Source organism: Pan troglodytes, chromosome 4 (assembly GCF_028858775.2).
Source record: "Pan troglodytes isolate AG18354 chromosome 4, NHGRI_mPanTro3-v2.0_pri, whole genome shotgun sequence".
NCBI lineage: Eukaryota > Metazoa > Chordata > Mammalia > Primates > Hominidae > Pan > Pan troglodytes.
In genome coordinates this window covers 24080079-24095412 of record NC_072402.2, presented here as the reverse complement: position 1 = coordinate 24095412, position 15334 = coordinate 24080079, and positions in this window count along the sequence as shown.

Here is a 15334-nt window from a genome sequence, read left to right as displayed (position 1 = left end):
AAGTTAAAAATTTAAAAAGTAGACAATATTTGAGCAAAACCATTAGAAACAGAAAGAGGAGAAAAAAATGGAAAACTCTTCACCAAACTGAGACAGTACATTATTTTTAAGCAACTATATAGTATTTCTAAAAAATAGCAGCATAATACATTGCAAAAGAAAAACGAAAATTTAAAAACAATGACAACTCACACAATTTTCTTGTCCAACATTATTTAATTAGAATGAGTTAGATTTAAATAAGAGGGATTATTTTCAGTAAGAATAATGTTATAATAATAGGAAATTGAAGATAGAAGATTAGTTACAGTGATAATATTTACACTGATAACTTACAAAGAGCCCAGAAGCAGACTTTTTTTTTTTTTTTGAGACGGAGTCTCGCTCTGTCCCCCAGGCTGGAGTGCAGTGGCGCCATCTCGGCTCACTGCAAGCTCCGCCTCCTGGGTTCACCACCATTCTCCTGCCTCAGCCTCCCGAGTAGCTGGGACTACAGGCGCCCGCCACCACGCCTGGCTGATTTTTTGTATTTTTTAGTAGAGACGTGGTTTCACCGTGTTAGCCAGGATGGTCTCGATCTCCTGACCTCATGATCCGCCCACCTCGGCCTCCCAAAGTGCTGGGATTACAGGCTTGAGCCACTGCGCCCGGCCCCAGAAGCTGACTTTTAAACTCCATTTAATGGATCAGAAATCTGAGTATAAAATAGGTGAAATAACTTGCCTAAAGTCACACAGGCAGAAATTAAACCTATATCTGTTGACTTCTGAATTTTTTCACCATAGAAGCATAAGCACGTTAATAGATTGAGAATTTTAAAACTACAATTTTTAAATTAATAAACTTCGTTAAGAGTTTAAGGTTCACAGTAAAATTGGGCAGGAAATATACAGAGTACAAATATAGCTCCTGTCCCCACACATGCACAGCCTCCCTCGTTGTGCATATCAACATCATGCACCACTGTAGTACGTATTTTGTAATAGATGAACCTACATTGATTCATCTCCATACATTACATTAGAGTTCACTGTTAGTGCCATGCATCCTATGGGTTTTGATAAATGTATAATAACATGTATTCACCACTGTAATAGCATACAGAATAGATTCACTGCCTTAAATCCTCTGTGCTTTCCCTATTTATCACTCCTTCCCTGCTAACTGCTAGAAACCACCGACCTTTTTACTGTCTCCATAATTTTTCCTTTTCCAGAAGCTCATATAGGTGGAATCATATATATGTAACCTTTTCACTTTGGCTTCTTTCACTTATAAGATGCATTTAAGTTTCTTTCATGTCTTCCATGGCGTCATAGCTCATATTTTTTTAGTACTGAATAATATTCCATTGTCAGAAGTACCACAGTTTATCCTTTCACCTTCTGAAGAACATTTTGGTTCCAAGTTTTGTCAATTATAAATAAGGCCGCTATAAACATTCATGTGCAAGTTTTTATGGGCCGTAAATTTTCAATTCATTTGGGTAAACAGCAAGGAGTGTAATTGTTGTATCATATTGTAAGACTATGTTTAGTTTTGTAAGAAACTGCCAAACTCTTTTCCAAAGTGGTTGTATCATTTTGCATTCCCACAAGAAATAAATGAGAGTTCCTGCTGTACCTCATCCTTTCTAGCATTTGGTGTTGTCAGTGTTCTGGATTTTGGCCATTCTAAAAGGTGAATAGTGATATCTCTTTTTTTTTAAATTATACTTTAAGTTCTAGGGTACATGTGCACAATGTGCAGGTTTGTTACATATGTATACATGTGCCATGTTGGTGTGCTGCACCCATTAACTCATCATTTACATTAGGTATATCTCCTCATGCTATCCCTCCCCCCTCCCCCCACCCCACAACAGGCCCTGGTGTGGGATGTTCCCCACCCTGTGTCCAAGTGTTTTCATTGTTCAATTCCTATACTATGCAGACATGAAAAAGGATGAATTCATGTCCTTTATAGGGACATGGATGAAGCTGGAAACCATCATTCTCAGCAAACTATTGCAAGGACAAAAAACCAAACACCGCATGTTCTCACTCATTATTGTTTTAATTTGCATTTCCCAGATGACATATGATGTGGAACTTCGTTTTATATACTTATTTCCAATCTGTATACCTTCTTTGGTGAGGTGTCTGATCAGGTCTTTGGTTATTTTATTAATAAGCTGTTCATTTTCTTATTAAAGTTTTAAGTGTTATTTTGCATATTTTGGATAATAGTCTTTTGTGGGTCTCTTGAAAATATTTTCTCAGTCTGGTTTAGTTTATCCTTCAATTCTCTTCAAAATATCTTTTACACAGCAGAAGTTTTCAGTTTTAAGAAGGCCCAACTTATTCTTGCTTTCATGGATTGTGCCTTTAATATATATATAAAATGTCATAGCCATACCTGAGATCATATAGATTGTCTCCTATATTATACAGCTTTGCATTTTACATTTAGGTTTATGACTCATTTTGAATTAATTTTTGTGAATGGTGTAGATTCTTTGTCTACATTTTTTTGGATGTGAATTTTCAGTTGTTTTAGCACTATTCATTGAAAAGATTATCTTTGCTCCATCATACTGCCTTTGCTCTTTTGTCAAAGATCAGTAGACTACATGTGGGTCTATTTCTGAGGTCTCTACTCTGTTCATGGATCTATGTGCTCATTTATTTGCCAGAATGCCATTTCCTTGAATACTGCAGCTTTACATTATGTATTGAAGTCAGTCAGTCATCTGTTCATCTCTTTCAATATTGAATTTGCTCTTCTGGTCTTTTGCCTCTTTATATAAATTTTAGAATCAGTTTTTGATATCCACAAAATAACCTGCTAAGATATTGATTGGAATTGAATAGATCAAGAGATATAGTTGGAAAACACTGACATCTGGACAATTTTGAGTCTTACTATCCTTCAACATGGAATAATTTCTATTTATTTCTTCTACCATTTTTCATCAGATTTTGTAGTTTTCCTCATATAGATCTTATACTGTATTTTTAGATTTATATCAAATTATTAGATATTTTGGGTGCTAATGTAAATAGTATAGTGTTTTTAATTTCAATTTGCACTTGGCCTTTACTGACATATAGGAAAGTGGTTGGCTTTTATATATTAAGTATGTATTTTGCAAACTTGCTATAATGACTTATTAGTTTCAGAAGGTCTTTTGTTGATTATTTTGAATTTTTACATTCATGTACATGTCATGTGAGAGAAAAAGATAACTTTATTTCTTCCTTCCCAGTCAGTATAACTTTCTTTTTTGGTCTTATTGAATTAGTTAGGAATTCCAGTATGATGTTGAAAAACAGTGATGAGAGGAAATACCTTGATCCTGATATTAGTGGGAAAGCTTCAAGTTTTCACCATTAAATACGATGCTAGCTGTAGGTAATTTGAAGATGTTCTCCAAGTTGAGGAAGTTCCCTTCTATTCCTAGTTATGATAATAAATTGGTGTTAGATTTTGTCAAATGCTTTTTCTGCATCCATTGATATAGTCATGTGATTTTTCTCTTAACCTGTGGACATGGTGGATTACATTAATTGACTTTAAACAATCACTTTCAGCTCAAAACTGGATGTTAGCATTTTAAAAAGATACTTTTGCTAAATTAAAAATAAACGCTAATTCCTGGTTGATATTCAAACCCTTTGGAGGTGACAAATTTCAGAGAGGAACGGTTTGTAGGTTTTTTTGTTTTGTTTTAATCTTTAATTTTTGTGGGCACATAGTAGGTGTATATATTTATGGGCTATATGAGATATTTTGGCACAGGCATGCAATGTGCAATAATCAAATCATGGAAAGTTGGGTATCCATCTCCTCAAGAATTTATGCTTTGTGTTACAATCAAATTATACTCTTTTAGTTACTTTAAAATGTGCATTATTGACTATAGTCATACTGTTGTGCTATCAAATACTAGGTCTTATTCTTTCTAACTCTTTTTTTTTGTTTTTAACCCATTAACCATCCCCACCTCTGCTGATCTTCCCACCCTTTGTAGCCTTTGGTAAGCAACTTTTTACTCTATATCTCCATGAGTTCAGTTGTTTTGATTTTTATCTCCTACAAATAAGTGAAACTATGCTATGTTTGTCTTTCTGTGACTGGGGTATTTTACTTAACATAATGTCTTCCATTTTCATCCATGTTGTTGCAAATGACAATATCTCATTCTTTTTTATGGCTGAATAGTACTCCATTATGTATATGTACTACATTTTATTTATCCATTTATCTGTTGGTACACACTTAGGTTGCTTCCACATCTTGGCTATTGTGAACAGTGCTGCAACAAATATGGAGTGCAGATATCTCTTCAATATACTGATTTCTTTACTTTTGGGTATATATCCAGGAATGGTATTGCTGGATCATATGGTACCTCTATTTTTAGCTTTCTGAAGAACCTCCAAACTGTTCTCCATAGTGGTTGTACTAATTTAAATTCTGACCAAGAGTATATGAAGGTTCCGCTTTCTCCACGTCCTCACCAGCATTTGCTAGAGTCTGACATTTGGATAAAAGCCATTTTAACTGGGGTGAGATAATATGTCATTGTAGTTTTGATTTGCATTTCTTTGATGATTAATGATGTTGAGCACCTTTTCATATGCCTGGTTGCCATTTGTACATCATCTTTTGAGAAATGTCCATTCAACTCTTTTGCCCATTTTCTGATCGGATTCAATTTTTTTCTATAGAGTTGTTTGAACTTCTTATATATTCTGGTTATTAATCCCTTGTCATATGGGTAGTTTGTAAATATTTTCTCCCATTCTGTGGGTTGTCTGTCCTGTGGGTTGTCTCTTCACTTTGTTGATTTTTTTCCTTTGCTGTACAGAAACTTTTTGCCTTAATATGATCTCATTTGTCCATTTTAATATTTTGTGTGTGTGTGTGTGTTTAGCTTTCTTAGTCACCCATTTTTTTGAATTAATTTTTGTGAATGGTGTAGATTCTTTGTCTAGAGCTCTGGCATTGGCAAATTAATCATGATGTTTCTAGAAGTGAAATAGATAGGAAGCCTACTGCATTCTTACCTAATTTGTATAAGCAGAAAACTTCTAGGTCAAGTGGACAAAATACTAATTTGAATTATAAAAATAGAGAATCATGGGCCCTCAATCAATTTCCAGACTTAAATCAGTTTACAGTTTACAGACCCAGAACCCCTTGTGTGAAGGTGTCAGAGATGTGTGAACCAAAGTAACTCCATCTTAAATATTCGCTGGGTAAAATGAGACTGAAACCTACTGGGCAGCATTCCCAGATGGTTAAGGCATTCGAAGGAAAAGGATGAGATATGAGGTCAGCACAAAGTAAAGGTCATAAAGACCTTGCTGATAAAACAGCTTAAAGTAAAGGAGCCAGCCAAAACCCACCAAAACCAAAATGGCGACAAGAGTGACCTCTGGTCGTCATCACTGCTACACTCCGGACCACCAGTGCCATGACATTTTACAAATGCCATGGCAATGTCAAGAAGTTACCCTATATGGTCTAAAAACGGGAGGCATGAATAATCCACCTCTTGTTTAGCATATCGTCAAGAAATAACCATGAAAATGGGCAACCAGCAGGCTTCAGGGCTGCTCTTTGTATGGAGTGGCCATTCTTTTATTCCTTTACTTTTTTAATAAATTTGCTTTTGCTTTGCACTGTGGACTCACCCTAAATTCTTTCTTGCATGAGACTCAAGAACCCTCTCTTGAGGTCTGGATTGGGACTGCTTTCCTGTAACAAAGGGAGGCTAGGTCCCCTTGAGGAAGGACCCCACTACCGACAGTTTATACTGTTAATCCTCCTCTCATCCTTCCCAAAGGAGACATCTGGCCTCTTAACCAGGGTAACTGTGCACTGGGGAAAGGGAAATAATCAGACCTTTCAAGGACTACTGGACACTGACTCTGAGCTGACGTTTGATTCTAAGGGACGCAAAACATCATTGTGGTCCTCTAGTTAAAGTAGGGGCTTTTGGAAGTCAGGTAACTGAGTTTCAACTCAGGCCCAACTTACACTGGGGCCAGTGGGTCCCTGGGCTCATGCTGTGGTCACTTCCTCCAGTGCCAGAATGCATAATTGGCATAGACATACTTAGCAGCTGGGCAGAATCCCACATTGGCTCCATGACTGGTAGGGTCATGGCTATTATTGTGGAAAAAGCCAAATGGAAGCCATCAGTACTGCCTCGACCTGGAAAAATAGTAAATCAAAAACAATATCACGTCTATGGAGGGATTGCAGAGATTAGTGCCACCATAAAGGACTTGAAAGACACATAATTGGTGATTCCCACCACATCCCTGTTCAACTCTCCTATTTGGCCTGTGCAGAAGACAGATCTTGGAGGATGACAGTGGATTATTGTAAGCTAATCCAAGTGGTTACTCCAATTGTAGCTGCTGTACCAGATGTGGATTCATCGCTTGAGCAAATTAACACATCTACTGGTACCTGGTTTATAGCCATTGATTTGGTGAATGCTTTTTTCTTCATTCCTGTCCATAAGGCCCACCAGAAGCAATTTGCCTTCAGATGGCAAGGCCAGCAATATACCTTCACTGTCCTACCTTAGGGGTATATCAACTCTCTGGCTTTGTGTCATAATCTTTTTTGCAGAGATTTTGATCACGTTTCCTTTCCACAAGATATCACGCTGGTTCATTACACTGATGACATTATGCTGATTGGATCCAGTAAGTGAGAAGTAGCAAACGCACTGGACTTATTGGTGACACATTTGCATGCCAGGGGATTGGAAATAATTCCAACTGAAATTCAGGGACCTTCTATCTCAGTAAAATTCTGGGGGTCCAGAGATGTGGGACCTGTCAAGATATTCCTTCTAAGGTGAAGGATAAATTGCTGCATTTGGCTCCTCCTACAACCAAGAAAGAGGCACAACGCCTAGTGGACCTATTTGGATTTTAGAGGCAGCATATTCCTCATTTGGGTGTGTTATTAAAGCCCATTTATCAAGTGACCCAAAAGGATGCCAGTTTCGAGTGGGGTCCAGAACAGAAGAAGGCTCTGCAACAGGTCCTCTGCTGTGGCAGTGCAAGCTGCTCTGCCACTTGGGCCATATAACTCAGCAGATCCAATGGTTCTTGATGTGTCAGTGGCAGATAGGGATGCTATTTGGAGCCTTTGACAGGCCCCCATAGGTGAATCACAGTGGAGGTCTCTAAGATTTTGGAGCAAGATCCTGCCATCTTCTGCAGATAACTACTCTCCTTTTGCGAGACAGCTCTTGACTTGTTACTGGGCTTTGGTGGAATGAACGTTTGACTATGGGTCATCAAGTCAGCATATGACATGAACTGCATGTCATGAACTGGGTGCTTTCTGACCCACCTAGCCATAAAGTTGGCCATGCACAGCAGCATTCCATCATCCAATGGAAGTGGTATACATATGATCTGGCTCAAGCAGGTCTTGAGGGCACTAGTAAATTACATGAGGAAGTGGCTCAAATGTCCATGGTCCCCACTCGTGCTACCATACCTTCTCTCCCCCGGTCTGCATGGATGGCCTCATGGAGAATTCCCTATGATCAACTGACAGAGAAAAGAAGACTAGGGCCTAGTTTACAGATGGCTCTGCATGATCTGCAGGCACCACCTGATAGTGGACAGCTACAGCACTATAGCCCCTGTCTAGGGCATTCCTGTAGGACAGTGGCAAGGCAAAATCTTCTCAGTGGGCAGAACCTTGAGCAGTGCACCTGGTTGTACACTTTGCTTGGAAGGAGAAATGGTCAGATATGCGGTTACATACTGATTCATGGACTGGAGCCAATTGTTTTGCTGTATGGTCAGGGACGTGGAGGAACCATGAGTTGAAAATTGGTGACAAAGAAATTTGGGGAAGAGTTATATGAATGGACCTCTCTGAGTGTTCGAAAACTGTGAAGATGTTTGTATCTCATGTGAGTGCTCACCAAAGAGTGACCTCAGCAGAGGAGGATTTTAATAATCAAGTGGATAGAATATTTGTTCTTTGGACACCACTCAGCCTCTTTCCTCAGCCAACCCTGTTATCATGTAATGGGCTCATGATCAAAGTAGCCATGGTGGCAGGGATGGAGGTTACACATGGGCTCAGCAACATGGACTTTCATTCACCAAGCTGACCTGGCTACGACCACCTCTGAGTGCCCAATTTGCCAGCAGCAGAAACCAACACTGAGCCCTCAATATGACACCATTCCTCAGGGTGATCAACTAACTACTTGCTGGCAGGTTGGTTATATTTGACCACTTCCATCATGGAAAGGGCAGAGGTTTGTTCTCACTGGAATAGACACTTACTCTGGATATGGTTTTGCCTATCCTGCATGCAATGCTTCTGCCAAGACTATCATCCGTGGATGCACAGAATGCCTTATCCACTGTCATTGGTATTCCACATAGCATTGCCTCTGACCAAGGCACTCACATTACGGCTAAAGAAGTGCAGTGGTGGGCTCATGCCATGGAATTCCCTGGTCTTACCATGTTCCCCATCATCTTGAAGCAGCTGGATTGATAGATTGGTGGAATGGCCTTTTGAAGTTAAAATTACAATGCCAACTAGGTGACAATAGTTAGCAGGACTGAGATTAAGTTCTCCAGAAGGCCATATATTCTCTGAATCAGTGTCCAATATATGGTACTGTTTCTCCCATGGATCAAGGAATCAAGGGGTGGAAGTGGAAGTGACACCACTCATCATCACCCCTAGTGACCCACTAGCAAAATTTTTGCTTCCTGTTCCCACAACATTACATTCTACTTACCTAGAGTCTTAGTTCAAGAGGGAAGAATGCTGCCACCAGTAGACACAACAATGATTCCATTTAACTGGAAGTTAAGATTGCCACTTGGCCACTTTGGGCTCCTCTTATCTCTAAGTCAACAGGCTAAGAAGAGAGTTACAGCGTTGGATGAGGTAATTGACCCAGACTATCAAGATGAAATGAATCTACTACTCCACAATGGAGGTAAGGAAGAGTATGTATGAAATACAGGAGATCCCTTAGGACATCTCTTAGTATTACCACGTCCTGTGATTAAGGTCAATGAGAAACTACAACAGCTCAACCCACGCAGAATTACAAATGGCCAAACCCTTCAGGAATGAAGGTTTGGGTCACCCCACCAGGTAAAAAACCATGACCAGCTGAGGAGGTGTTTGCTGTAGGCAAAGGGAATACAGAATGTGTAGTAGAAGAAGGTAGTCATCAATTCCAGCTACAACCATGTAACCAGTTGCAGAAATGAGGACTGTAATTGTCATGAGTATTTCCTCCTTATTTTGTTAAGAACGTGTTTGTGCATTTATACACTTGTACTAAGAGAATATCTTTATTTTATTTCCTTTTTTTATCATGTGACATAAGATTTATTGACTTCATATCAGCATTTAAATGTTGTTAACTTTATGTAATAGCATTTAAGTTAAGGATCGGTGTGCTTCCGGTAGTACAAAGGAAAGCTGTATTATGTTAGGCATAATTATGACCTTATTATTGTCTTTATTTGAAGATTATGTATGATTTCAGGAGATGTGTATGGGCTTAAGTTGACAATGGGTGGACTTGTGATGATTAATATTGAGTGTCAAGTTGATTGAATTGAAAGATGCAATGTATCATTCCTTCATATGTCCGTGAGGGTGTTGCCAAAGGAGACTAACATTTAAGTGAGTGGACTGTGAGAAGCAGACCCACTCTCAATCGGGGTGGGCACCATCTAATTAGCTGCCAGTGCAGCTAGAATAAAGTGAGCAGAAGAAGATCAAAAAAGCAGACTTGCTGAGTCTTCTGGCCTTCATCTTTCTCCTTTGGTGGATGTTTCCTGCCCTCAAATATTGAACTCCAAGTTCTTAAGCTTTTGGACTCTTGTACATACACCAGTGGTTTGCCAGGGGCTCTTGGGTCTTTAGCCACAGACTGCAGGCTGCACTGTCAGCTTCCCTACTTTTGTGGTTTTGAGACTCAGACTAGCTTCCTTGTTCCTCAGCTTGCAGATGACCTATTGTGGCAGTTCACCTTGTGATCATGTGAGTCAGTACTCCTTAATAAACTCCTCTTTACATATACATCTATCCTATTAGTGTTGTACTTCTAGAGAACCTTGACTAATACAGTTTGGATATTTGTTCCCTCCAAATCTCATGTTGAAATATAATTCCCATTGTTAGAGGTGGGTCCTGGTGGAGATGCTTAAATCATGTGTGCAGATATCTCATGAATGGCTTAGTGCCATCCCCTTGGTGATGAATGTGTTCATAAAAGATCTCATTGTTTAAAAGTGTGTGGCACCTCCATGCTCCCTCTCTGTCTTCCACTCTCACTATGTGATGTGTCCATTCTCTCTTTGTGTTCTGCCATGATTGTAAGGTTCCTGAGGCCTTTCCCAGAAGCAAATACTGAAGTCATGCTGTTACAGCCTACAGAGCAGTAAGCCAATTAAACCTCTTTTCTTTACAGATCACACAGCCTCTGTTATTTCTTTATAGAACTGTAAGAATGGCCTAATACAGGAAATTGATACTGGGGGTGGAAAGTTTCTATACAGATAACTGAAAATGTGGAAGCAGATTTGGAACTGGGTAGCAGGCAGATGTTGAAAGAGCTTGGAGTTCTCAGAAGACAGAAAGATGAGGGAAAGTTTGGATCTTTTGAGACTAGTTAAATGGTTTTGACCAAAATACTGATAGTGATACAGACAATGAAGTTCAGGCTGATGAGGTCTCAGATGAAAATTAATGTATTGGAACTGGAACAAAGGCCACACATGTTATGCCTTAGCAAAGAGCTTCGCTTCATTGTATTCATGCCTTATGGATCTGAGAAAGTTTGAATTTAAAAGTGATGACCTAGGGTATCTGGCAGAAGAAATTTCTAAGCAGCAAAGTATTCAAGATGTTGCCTAGAGTGTAAAACTTTGGAAAAGTTACAGCCTAGCCATGTTGTAGAAAAGAAAAGCCCATTTTCTGGTGAAGAATCCAAGCAGGCTGTGGAGAAACCACTTGCTTGAGAGATTAGCATGACTAAAAGGGATTAGAGTGCTAATCTCCAAGACAATGAAATAGAGGCCTCAAAGGCATTTCAGAGATCTTTGAGGCAGCCCCTCTTATCACAGGCTCAGAGGTCTAGGAGGAAAGAATGGTTTCCGAGGCTAGGCCCAGGGATCTGCTGCCCAGTGCAGCCTTGGGACAGTGCTCCCTGAATCCAGGCTACTTTGACTGCAGCCTCAGGTCAAAGGGCCCCAGATATAGCTCAGGCCACAGCTCTGGAAGGTGCAAGCCATAAGTCTTGGTAATGTCTGCATGGTGTTAAGCCTACAGGCATGCAGATTGCAAAAGGGAAGGAGAGTTGGCAGCTTCTCCCTAGATTTTGGAGGATGCATGAGAAAGCCTGGGTGCCCAGACACAAAGATTGCTGTAGGGGCAGAGCCTCTGCAGAGAAGCTCTACTAGTGCAGTGAGGAGGGGAATGTGGAGGTGGAGCCCCCACATAGAGTCCACACCAGGGCACTGCCTATTGGAGCTGTGGGAATAGGGCTGCCACCTTCCAGACACTATAATGGTAGATCCACCAAGAGCTTGCATTCTGAGCCTAGAAAAGTCACAGTTGCTCAACTCCAACTTGTAAAAGCAGCCACAGGGACTGCTCCCTGCAGTGCCACAGGGGCAGAGTCATCCAAGGCCTTGGAAGTCCACCCCTTGTATCAGTGTGCTCTGGATGTGGGACATGGAGTAAAAGGAGATTATTTTGGAGTTTTGAGATATAATGACTACCTATTGTGTTTCAGACTTGCATGGAAACTGTAGCCTCTTTCTTTTTCCTGACTTCTCCCTTTTGGAATTGGAATGTCTACCCAATGCCTATACCCCCATTTTATCTTGAAAGTAAATAATTTATTTTAATTTTACAGGCTCATAAGTGGAAGGAGATGAGTCTCAGATGAGACTTAGAACTTTATATTTGATGCTGGAATGAGTTAAAGCTTTTTAAAGACTGTTGGCACAGGATAATTATATTTTGCAATGTGAGAAAGACATAAGATTTTTAGGAGTTAGAGGCAGAATTATATGGTTTAGATACTTGTCTTCTTCATATCTCATGTTGACTTCTTGTTTCTGGCCCAGTATATTTCAAAATGGTCACTGTTGCCCTCTCCTTGCCTGAGGTGGGAAGGAATTTTTCTCAGATATTCACTGTGAGCACCTGGTAGAGCTCCTGGAAGTAAAACCTACACAAGTGTGAGGGCCTCCCTATGACTGGGTCCCCTGGAATTTTTAACTCTCAAAATTGTCTACACTGAGGCTCCATCATTCCATCACTTATTCCTAACCTAGCACTGATTCTCACAGATGTTTCAGCTCTAGAAAGATGTGATTCTCTATATTTGCCTGTCTCTCCAATTTTGGGAGTAGGGCCTTGCCCTGTGATCTCACTTCAAAAAGAGAAGGAGTTGTTGATTTTTCACTTTGTTTAACTTTTTTATTTATTTATTTTTTTTTTTTTTAGGGTGTACTTCTAAGCTCCTTTCATGCTGGGCCAGAAACCAGAAGTCTCAAAAGTAAACTATTTAATAAGACAAAAGACAGAATAAATTCATTAATTAATCAAATAATTCACTAATCCCTCCATTTGAAGTTCATGAAAATGAATTTGACTAAGAAATACACTTTTAAGGCCAGGCACGGTGGCTCATGCCTGTAATCCTAGCACTTTGGGAGGCTGAGGCAGGTGGATCACCTGAGGTCAAGAGTTTGAGACAAGCCTGGCCAACATGGTGAAACCTCATCTCTACCAAAAATACAAAAGAAATATTAGCCAGGCTCGGTGGCAGGCACCTGTAATCCCAGCTACTCAGGAGGCCAAGGCAGGAGAATTGCCTGAACCCAGGAAGTGGAGGCTGCAGTGAGCGAGATTGTGCCATTGCACTCCTGTGTGGGCAACAGAGCAAAAACAAACAAACAAATATATATGTATATATATATTTGGAAATAGAGATTCTTATCTTTGTAGTAACTTTCAGAGGCACATAAAAGTATATTTTTAAAGTATATATATATACTTTAAAAGTATATATATTTTAAAAGTATATATATATACTTTTAAAATATATATACTTTTAAAGTATACTTTTATGTGCCTCTGAAAAGTATATATATATATATACTTTTAAAATTGTACCTAACCAATGTCTTTTACAGGTGGGTATTTTTTCCCATTGAGTTGACTCATTTTATTTTCTACCTGAATAATTCTTCTAAATCTTTCTGGGTTAGCCATTCCAATCAAAATCCTAAGGACACACAAGACTCTTCGCCAAAGTGCCTAGAGTATCTTCAGACACCAATTATGTCCAATGCAAAACTTCCAGTTTTATTCCTTATAAGTTTGTCCAAGTGAATCTCAGATTTTTAAGAATATATGGCATAGACTTTCAAATTGCGTATATTCCATATACCATCATGTTGATCAGCTCATATCAAGTATGATGATGAACAAAAGAATGCCAGTTGAAGTAAATAACACTGAAATATGGGTGGAAAGAGCCAATAGTCACTTCGTTAATTTTCACTACAGCTAAACTTTTTGGCTCATTGTTTTCTGTACAGATTAAATAGTATTGGATCATTTGTCAGAATCACTTCACAGTGAATGAAAGAAAGTTTTTATCTCTTATTTTCTGTAGATTGTCATTGGGAATCTTGCCAGTCAAATTTCCTAAATCCTGATTGTTGAAGTTATTTGGCTCTTTTATTTCTGCCTAAAGTTTCAAATATATTATTCCTTTATTTATAATAGTGTTTTGGAGACAGAAAGTAATAACATTTAGCTTTACCTTATTGTGGTAATTTCATTATCTCTAATTTTTGTATTATTCTGACTTTTTTGTTTGGCTTTTCTGAAAAGGAAAACAGAAAACTTTGTTCCAGCATCAACAGTATTTTGTGCACCGATTTCCATTTCAACAAGCATTTCTCCACATAATGATATATTTTCAAGAAATTCTCAGTGATTCTGACTTATATGTGAGTTAAAACTAATAAAATTGAAAGTTATAGAAGTCAAAGTTACTGAGTGATTCTTTCCTTTTTTATGTGCCTCTGAAAGTTACTACAAAGATAAGAATCACTAATCCAGTGAAATTTTAACTTGTGTTCCTAGATTAATATTTTAATACTGCCTTACCAAATGCAATCTGCTTTTCCGTGTTGCTTAGTGTCACCATTTAAATATAGATTATGGCATTAGAAATAAGATATGTTTGAGATTCCCTGGTAATGTTCATTTGTAGGAAATACAGAAAACTAGAAGTTGCCTTTCATCAGGAGGTTAGATTATTGTTCTGTTTTCTTTTTTTCCCCTTTAATAGATTGTAACTCTAATAGTTAAGACACAGCAGGGGACAAACATTTCAGTCTTAAATTTCTAAACTTTATTATGTTCATTACTCATGAGTTGAAAGCATTATTAAGCAGAGAATACATGATTCAAGTTAAAATCTTTTGTAAAATTAAATTTATATAGTTATTAGTTTTTTATATATAAGTCCAATGTGATTATCACTTAATTTTTGTATCCTTTCTTATCAGTATTATAAAAGTGGTCCTTATTGATCATTAATGCCAGCCACATTTGGTGTTCAAATTAGAGACATAATTTTGACTTTTTCATACTCAATTTTTTTTGTGTATCCATATCATTCAAATATTTATTTAAAACTAGCATGCTTAATTGATTTATTCTTCATTTCTTTTCACAATGTATTGTTTTCATTGTTTTATTTAGTTTTTTTAGTGAAAAAGTAAATCAAATAATCTACTGATTTAAGTGATTTTTTAGAAAAGGTTTATGTTTATCCTTATTTAGGAAATAAGATTTTTCTCCGTCTCCTTTTGGGGTTAAAAACTTTCAAATTTACTTCATGTGGGTTTTTACATGATTATATAGTAGAGATGGTACGGAAACATCTTTGGAAGATGCACTTGACTACTAACTAGAGGGAACAGGTTCTCATAGGAAAAATGAGGGCAAAACAATAACAGGTGATCTCCTCAGGTAGGAAGTACCTACCCAGGAACACCATTTCTTATCTTAGGTTTCTTTTCTGTATGATTCTTAATTGGTGGTAATATGCAATTTAGCAAAACTACATTCTTCAAAGCTTATGAAAATGCTACTTCTTTATCCATCTTACTTGGCAAGTTAATTAATAAGATCTCATATGGAGATTTATTCTCAAACTGATTGTGTAACAAAAATCATTTTTCCCTCAAATATTTCCCAATGATACTGGAAAGGTATTTGTAAAAACTTG